Source organism: Canis lupus, chromosome 35 (genome assembly GCF_011100685.1).
Source record: "Canis lupus familiaris isolate Mischka breed German Shepherd chromosome 35, alternate assembly UU_Cfam_GSD_1.0, whole genome shotgun sequence".
Taxonomy (NCBI): Eukaryota; Metazoa; Chordata; class Mammalia; order Carnivora; family Canidae; genus Canis; species Canis lupus.
This window is the reverse complement of record NC_049256.1, coordinates 13,027,210-13,036,250: the sequence shown is the minus strand read 5'-3', so window position 1 is coordinate 13,036,250 and position 9,041 is coordinate 13,027,210.

Genomic DNA, 9,041 nt, shown 5'->3' with positions numbered 1-9,041 from the left:
GACCTTGGACAAAGAAGTTAGGTCACCTTCCGCAGTTGTCTACAGATGTCACTCGCCTTTGGATTCCAACCCCCCCTGCATATCCCTTTTGCTACCATAAAGGCAGCTCGAATTTCGTGTGAAGAAGAGATGGTCCTTTGCAGCAATGGTCCACCACCTCTTCGGGTGCTGGTTTTCCCAGTAAAATCACTTTCCTTGCCCTAGCATCTTTTCTTTCGACTTATTGACCTGTCATGGACAAACAGAACAAGTGTGGGCCTTGGTTACAGTAGAAGATAGTGGAAAAATAAAAGTTGTCCCCTGTAATATCTAAAACTGTTTAAAAAAATCATTTCACTCCTAGACAATATTAGAAGATATGGATTTAGATCAAAGTGTTCAAATCATAAAAATGACAGAAAAATGGTTTCTTAAGTGTAGAGGACACTACCTTTGGTGGAACTCATTTGGTTTCTTTCCCATTTCCTTTCATCATCCAAGTCAGCAAAAGGTTATTGTAGTGTCATTTTCATGAGACACCCCCCATCCCTCTCTGTGCATAGCCATAAAACCAACCTATAAAAAGTTTAGAAGATTGGGATCAAAAGAGAAGAAGAAAATATATGCATGATTAGAAAAGTCTCTTAGGGAATTCTCCCCAAGTCACTGGTGAAAATTGAAATTATGTGCTTTGGGGTCCAAATTATTCACCTTGGGAGTCTCCGATACTACAGACCATGCTTTCTACATTCAAAAAATAGTCAATCATTCTATTTAAATGAGTAGAAATGGACTTCTAGAAGGAGAAAAAACCCACATATGCTTGGAAATGTCCAGATTCAGATAAGAACGTGAGAAAGTCTGTATGAGTCAACCAAGACTGACTGACCATCTATGAGACTAGGTATGTAAACTGCAAGGCCCCCGAAGTCTGATAGATTGCTAATGTAATCAGTGGTTTCGTATTAACTTCTATGTTTGTGTCTCTCAATCTGGGCAAGGCATGTAATGGGTAAAGTCGGATGCCAAGGAATAGATGTTTTGGTGAAGTGCTTATTTTATGCAAAGATGTTTTTGAGAGAATTATTAAACAATGATAATATTACAAAGTAGAATGCAAAAATCAGTTGAATTTTAAAATCAAGCAAAAAGAATTCAAATAAGCTTCAGGCATGAGGCAGAGTATTGGAGGCTAGGTGTTCATTCTCTTTGGCCGCTAGGGAGTCTTTGGTAGAAAATCTAAGATGCATATCTCTGCGGGAGCCTGGGTGGCTCAGTCGGTTAAGCATCTGCCTTTGGCTCAGGTCATGATCTCAGGGTCCTGGGATCGAGCCTTGCACTGGGGTCCCTGCTCAGTGGGAAGTCTGCTTTTCTCTCTCCCTCTGACTCTCCCACCCTCATGCGGGTGTGTGCGCTCTTTCTCTTTCTCTCTCTCTCCCTCTCAAGTAAATAAGTAAAATCTTAAAAAAAAAAAAAAAAAAAAAAAAAAAAAAAGCATATCTCTGAATCCCCTTAAATGGATCTGGAATCCTCAGTGGGAATGTATACTGGGTGTGTAGGAATAACTGCCTCTAACAAATGGCTTTTCTAGACCCTGGTGTCTAGACTTCCTCATGGCTCAATGCCCATTTGTATTGAATTGAGTCCACTTAGTTTTTTTTGTTTTTGTTTTTGTTTTGTTTTGTTTTGTTTTTAAGATTCATCCATTTATTTGGGAGAGAGAGAGCAAGAGGGGACAGGGAAGGAGCAGAGGAGAGATAAAATCCTGAAGTAGACTCCTGCTGAACATGAAGCCTGACGTGGGGCTTGATCCCAGGACCCTGAGATCATGACCTGAACCAAAATCAAGAGCTGGCTGCTTAATCGACTGAGCCACTCAGGTGCCCCTAAGTTCACTTAATTCTTGTGGAGTTCCGGTGCTACGGACTGAATGTTTGTATTCCTCTGAACCTCCTGTGTGGAGATCCTAACCCCTAATGTTGAGTATGATGGTATTTGGAGGTGAGGTCTATGAGGTCTTGAAGGTAGAGTCCTCGTGATGGGATTAGTGCCTTTATAGAGACAAGACGGGGTTTGCTTGCCTGTTCTTTCTCACTGCCACGAGAGGACACAACAAGAAGACAGCCACCTGCAAACCAGGAAGAGGCTTTCACTGGAAGTCAGCCATGCTGGCACCCTGCTCTCAGACTTCTAGCCTCCAGAACAATGAGGAACAAATTTCTATGGTTAAGGCCACCCGGTCTGTGGTAATTTGTTACAGCAGCCAGAGCTTACTAAGACGCTTGGTCTCCATCTTTACAATGCTCTTCATCTCTTCTTCCCCATCTCATGCCTTGGCTTCAGAATTGGATTTGGAAAGCTCCACCTTTGACCATCATCCCTACTCTCTGTATATTGAAGGAAAATAGGTTCCTGCATCCCACCAGAGCCAGGCCAGCACCCAGCCTACCTGGGAATGGTGAGGAGACAGACGCAGCACTGATTTACACAAGCAAAGGTTGGGCTCTGCACTGGAATATCTTCCAGAAGGGCCAGATGTGTCCTACTTGCAGCTTTTATATTTTCCACTCAAATACCTTGATATAGTATGCTCAATTTATTACATAATATGACAAAAAAGCAAAATTTCTGTTAAAAACATGGTGAACATCTTTGCCATAAAAAGGCAGGAATGTATTTACACCGAATTTCCTTTAGATTTCACTAAGTGCTGCTTTGAAATAGTCTCTGTGTTCAAGTGTGCCCCTGAGGGCAGGAAGGGAACTAACAGTTAACTGCATTTCCACCACACCGTGCCAAGAATTAAGCACCACGTTGCATCTCACACACTATAATCACATCACAAAGGGTTATTTTTTTTTAACACTATCCCACAGGTGAGTAAATGGAAGATCAAAAAAGATTCAAATCCAGGTCTCTCTGGCTCCAAAGCCTGGATCCCTGGTCTTTCTATACTATATTGCCTCTCGAAAAACATCATTCGGAAGTTTGCTCTGGTTCCCAGGTTAAACCTAAAAGCTTAAAAAATTACTCCTCTGCCTCTGCATCTCACGGGACACAGAGATTCGCCTGCAGTGTCCAGGCAGATCACTTAGCCTCCTTTGTGTTCCTTAGGGTTGGCCACCTCTGCCAACAGAGAGCTCACTGCCTTCAGAGATGTCCATTCCACATCCGGCACCTCTGACTATTCTGGTAAGTTGATTCCACCCAATGTTTGTGCAAATCCATTAAGGACTACAGGCTTAGGAAACAAGATGAATTAGAGAGTGTACTTTTTTGATGTTTATAGTTGAGTGGAGGATTCTGAATTTTAAATGGATCTTTGTCATAAACCTGTTCTTTAGGTAGCTGAATTCTGTGTTCCTAAATTTTTGACAGTCTGAGTATGCCTTCTCAGATCACCCAAACCTGGGTTAGGCTTCTCTTTTTGTGCTTTCATAGCATCGTAGACCAATGCTCATCACAGTTCATAGCACACCTTGTGGAAATTGACATTTTAAAATGTCTGTCACTCGGGGCGCCTGGCTGGCTCAGTCTGTGAGCATGCAACTCTGGATCTCAGGGTTGGGAGTTCAAGTCCCATGTTGGGCATACAGCTTACTTTAAACAAAATGAAACAAAAAACCTTGCCTAGACTAGTCCAAGATTTCAATAAATAAATAAATAAATAAATAAATAAATAAATAAATAAATCAAGGTTGAATTAAAATCTCCGTCACTCTTTGATTTTATCATAAGCTTCCTTGAATGCAAGAGTTGAATTTGATTCCTTTTTGTCTTAGACCTAGCCCCATTGGGCAGATAGTAAGCACCAAACAAACAAACAAACAAACAAACCGTGTTGGGGAAATGGAGAAATAAATCTTCTCTTCATTAAGTTAACAGTTCCAATTTATTTGTGGAGCCTGGTTTCAAGATACCTCCCACATAAATTGTTCTTTAGATCACTTCTAGCTTCTTGGTGTCCCACTTAAAAGATGAAGACCAATCCTGAGAAAATCACTTTAACCATGACTGATAAAGCACACTGTGTTATCTCTGATCAGGACGCTAACCTACACTTTGAAGTTGGCTGAGTTTTGCTTGGTTGCCAGGGCACGCTATGCAGGATCCCATGAATTCATAGTGCTCATCGTGATTATGCTGAATTATGAGCAAGTACGCACCAGGATGGCAAGAATGCATCCTTTTTTATTGGTGGGTTCTTTCCTGTGCTTTTCTGCTGTAGAGTATGATCGTTTTCTGTTGTCGAGTATGATCCTTTATTAATAGTAAGCTTTATTATTGAAACCAAGGAAATGATAAGTAATCTGAAGAGCCATGAACGATAAGTGATTCTGGTTTTGATAACTGTTACAAACTATGAGTTCTTTGACCTCGGGACTAATTCTGGTTGTATTTGTACTCAAGCAGAGTGACTGCCGCATGCAAAGATATCCAGACTTTGACTACTTCTCTCAACCTCTATTGTAACATCCTGATTCCAACCATCATCATCTCTTCCCTGTGTTAATACAAGAGCCTCTTACTTGGTCTCCTTTACTACTGCCAGTGGCCTCTGTGATGATTAATTTTATACACTAAATTGGCTGGACCATAGTACCCAGATATTTGGTCAAACACTATTCTAGATTTTCTGTGAAAGTATTTTTGGGATGAGATCAACATTTAAATCAGTAGACTTGGAGTAAAGAAGATGGTCCTCGGGGATCCCTGGGTGGCTCAGCGGTTTAGCGCCTGCCTTCCGCCCAGGGCATGATCCTGGAGTCCCAGGATCAAGTCCCACATCGGGCTCCCTGCATGGAGCCTGCTTCTCCCTCTGCCTGTGTCTCTGCCTCTCTCTCTCTCTGTCTCTCATAAATAAATAAAATCTTAAAAAAAAAAAAAAAAGATGGTCCTCTGTAATGTAGGGTGGGCCTCATCTAATGACTTACAGGCCTTGCCAAAAAAAAAAAAAAAAAAAAAATCTGACCTTCTCCAGAGATGAGGGAATTGTCAGCAAATTGCTTTCATATTCAAACTTCAACTCTTTCCCACATCTCCAGCCTTCTGGCCAACTCTAGATTTTGGACTTGCTGGCCTCTACAATTGTATGGGCCAATTCCTTCCAATAAATCTCTCTATTATGTGTGTATGAACATCTTACTGATTCTGTTTCTCTGGAGAACCTTGGCTAAGACAGCCTCCAACAGTCCACCTCCATTTCAGCCATCAAAACAGGCTTTTAAAAGCTAAGTCAGAGCCTGTCCATCCTCTGCTCACAACTCTCCAGTAGATTCCCATCTTACTCAGAGAAAAAGCCATGCTTCTCACAAAGACGTCTGTATGATTTGTCCACATTCTCTGGTCTAATCTGCTACCCTTGGTCTCACTATCGTCCTGCAGCCACACTGCCTCCCTGCTATTCACTGAGGTTCAGAGGGTTGGCCCCTGTCTAGAACATTCTTTCCCCGGCAATCTGTATGACCCTCTCCATCTCCTCCAAGCTGTTGTTACTTTCTGGGGGAATTCTTCCTTGATCGCTCTGCACCAGCTCCCTTTGTCCTCCTCAGGTAGACTTACTTTTCTCTGTAGCACTTGTCATCCTCTAACATGCTCTGTCATTTACGTATTTCCTGCTGGCTCTCACTTGTCACCACCATCATCACGGAAGGTGGTGAAGGCAAGGATCTTTTGTTCGCAGCTTCCTAGATGCTTTCAGTAAATATTGAACCAACAAATGAATGGTTGATGATACTTTGTGCCCTCTCTGAAAAAATTACTCTATTAAAAAAATTCTTCAGCAGTCTCCATTTCAACAAAATAAAGCAAGACAACAAAGACCAATCAAGAACCTTCTCCATTGTCCCATTTTCAGTCCTCTGTCCTTAGCATTCTATAAATCCTAGGGGACATTATCAAAACCCAAGGTTTCAGCTACAACATATCCACATCCATGTGTATCATGATCTCTGGACAATGCACACTTCTGGAGCTGCAGGTCCTTTAGAACAACTGTCTAATATGCATCCCTCATATATGCTTCATAAATATCTCAAACTCAGTGTTTCCAACAGTGAAGCCATTGTCATTCCCTGAAACCTACACTTCTTGGGTATTCCCTGAATATGACACCCTCACTTACTCAACTTGCTCAAGCTGGAAACACAGGCTCCCCTAGACCTCCTTCCTCTTCCTCATCCCCAAATGTACATTTTCTTTAAGTTCTTTCAATTTTACTTCCTAAATCACTCTCAAATCCATATTTTCTTTAGAAGCCAGTTAAGACCCTCACCAGTTTCTGTTTATATTGCTACCTAGCCCCTTCATGTTCCTTCCTTCCTCTCGTCTGGAAGACCATGTCACCATGTCCCTTTTATTTACACAGCTAACTTGCACTTAAAAATTCATCTTGTGTAACTCTCCCAACAGGATGATTTAGATACCCTCTCTCTGAGTGAGTACAGCATCGCATCTACACTACTGCTAGCACCTAGCATCCATTACCCTGAGGTTGAGGTTGATTTACTTATTTCCTCTGTATTTCTAAACTTTACAGTTTTTTTAAGGGCAAGGAATATGTCTTTATGTATTTTTTATCCCACATTCTTAGCTCAGTTCCTGGCATAGCATAAGCGTTCAATGAATCCTATTTAAATGAAATAATTGATTATCTTGTCAGTTCCTAGCATAGCATAAAGCTAAATAAATCTTAATTAAATGCAATAAATGGGCTGTGACACGCAGGATGGCTTGAGATTAACTAGGAGTAAGGATACTTTCCTGGGAGCCTGGGAAAAGGGTTCTACTTTGGACAGAGGAAGGGCCCCACCCCTATCTCCATGAGAGCCATGTATCGGAAATGGAAAGAGGGCTTCAGAGCTATGATGGGGATCGCAAGTGACTATGGGGGAGATGGAGAGATAGGAATGATTTGGAGTGGGGAGTTGTGTCAATGTGACAGTAACCAACTCCAAAATCATTCTAATGCCAGTTCCTATCAGCAGGAAGAAGAGCAGAATAGCAGAGATATTACAAAGTGGTGGGAAGAGAGACCAGGACCAGTGGCCACAGAGGAGAAGTGGAATGCTTCCCACAGAATGTCTGGTCCACATGCAAAAGTCCCTTTTGGAGGAAAGATAGGAATAAGCAAAGATTCTCTTGATTCTTTCTTGAGGGCTAAAGAGCCAAAACTTCCATTTAAGGTGTGCATAAAGTACATGGACTAAATGTCTAAATATAATGCACCTTTCATAGGCATGCCCCTTATATCACTTCTTGTTCTACCAGAGAAAGAAGCAGCAGACAAGAGGGTCTGTGTAAATGGGAGTGAAAAGCTAATTGTCCAAGTGTAGGAGTGGGTATCAAATTGTGTGATCAACTAAAAATGAGAATATTACTTTCTCCAAGTCATTGACCTTTTTTTTTTTTTAACATAGAAAGGTCAAACAGAACTGCCCGCGTGTGCATACAGATACGTGTACAAGGGTGTTTCATCACCATGGCACATTCCAAAAACATCACTAGAGGGCTGCTTAAGGGAACGATTTAAGGCCAGTGAATGGAATACCAGGTAGCCATTAAACAGAGTGAGGCAGTCAAAAAAAAAAACAAAAAAACAAAAAAACATAGAAAGGTCAAGAATAGAATTCTATGACACATGACTTCCTTTTCATTCCACTGCAACCCATTAATTCACCCTACTTGGGACCAGTGGTTCCACATACCACCAATTGGTTTAACTCTCTTAGTTGCAAGACTATTACAAGCAACCTTATCAAATGACCGGCTGAAATCTGATTACACTTTGTTTATGGCAGTGGAGGAGAACCTTCTGCAAAGCTGAATGGCTGGCTATTTGGATAATTCTCTGAATCTTTGTTTCACCCAGAATAGTTAGGAAATTCTACTAGGAACTTCTTTATATATTCAGATTTGGGATAAGGATTTAACTGTTTGTTTTTTTTTTTAAGTGTATTAGCCAGGTAATCAATTTAGCAATTTGATTAAAAAGGAAATTAGGAGAGTTTAACACAACCATTCTTACTGCATACATTTTGGCTCAAAGTAATCATGATTTCCCATTCCAAGGACAACCAGCAGAGTTGGAGCCAGATAGATGCATTCTGTGTGGCAGGTTTTCTGCTTACCAACTGTATGAACCCTAGGCAAATTACTTTACTTATTTGGGCCTCAGTTTCCTTATCTGTAAAACATGTGTAACACCAAATAATTGTGTTATTGTGTAGGGGTGCCTGGCTGGCTCAGTTGATAGAGCAGGCGACTCTTGATCTTGGGGTTGTAAGTTCAAGCCCCATGTTGGATGTAGCGATTGCTTTAAAATTTAAAAAAAAAAATCTTAAAAAATGATAAAAATTTTAAAAATTGTGTTACTGTGTAGATTAAATTAAATGTAAGTTCTAAGAAAATCTGGGCATGTGAAATTTTTTTTATTAATCGATTGTAAACATTTTTTAAATTATTGACATCTTATTTGCATGATGCTTGGTATGTATATAATTCAGAATCCTCACTTCCCCTATTTTGAAGATCTGCATGTTTTTCCATCTCAATTATCTGGCCATTCTGTGTTCTCTGGTCACTTATTCTGCATATATTTATTGAGCACTTCCTATATGCCAGGCAGTGTTCTAGGCGCTGAGGGTATAACAGTGAATGAAAGAGATCACATCCATGCGCTCATGGAGCTGCTAATTTAGTAATTAAATTAGTTCAATTTTGGAACAAGTGCCAAGGACTACCAATGATTCCGTTTCCCAGAAATAAAAAGTGATCTGCCGTTAGGCATGAATGCTTATTTATAACACGTGGCTATTCTTGTATGTCTTCCCTTCTATCTTGAGTTCATTTTCCTCCTGAGACTCCGTCTTCCTTTTCCAGTTTGAAATCATTCTTCTTTGTAGAAAAGACAGAAGCAAAGTAGGAAATGCATACTTCTGTCTTCCCTCTCTCATCTGGTAATATTTTGCCAGCATCCCTACACATAGTCTGTCCTTCCCTGTTCTCCTTTGTGCTCTGGACATAGTTTTCAAAGCTCCTTTGGATTCCTCTGACTCATTCTA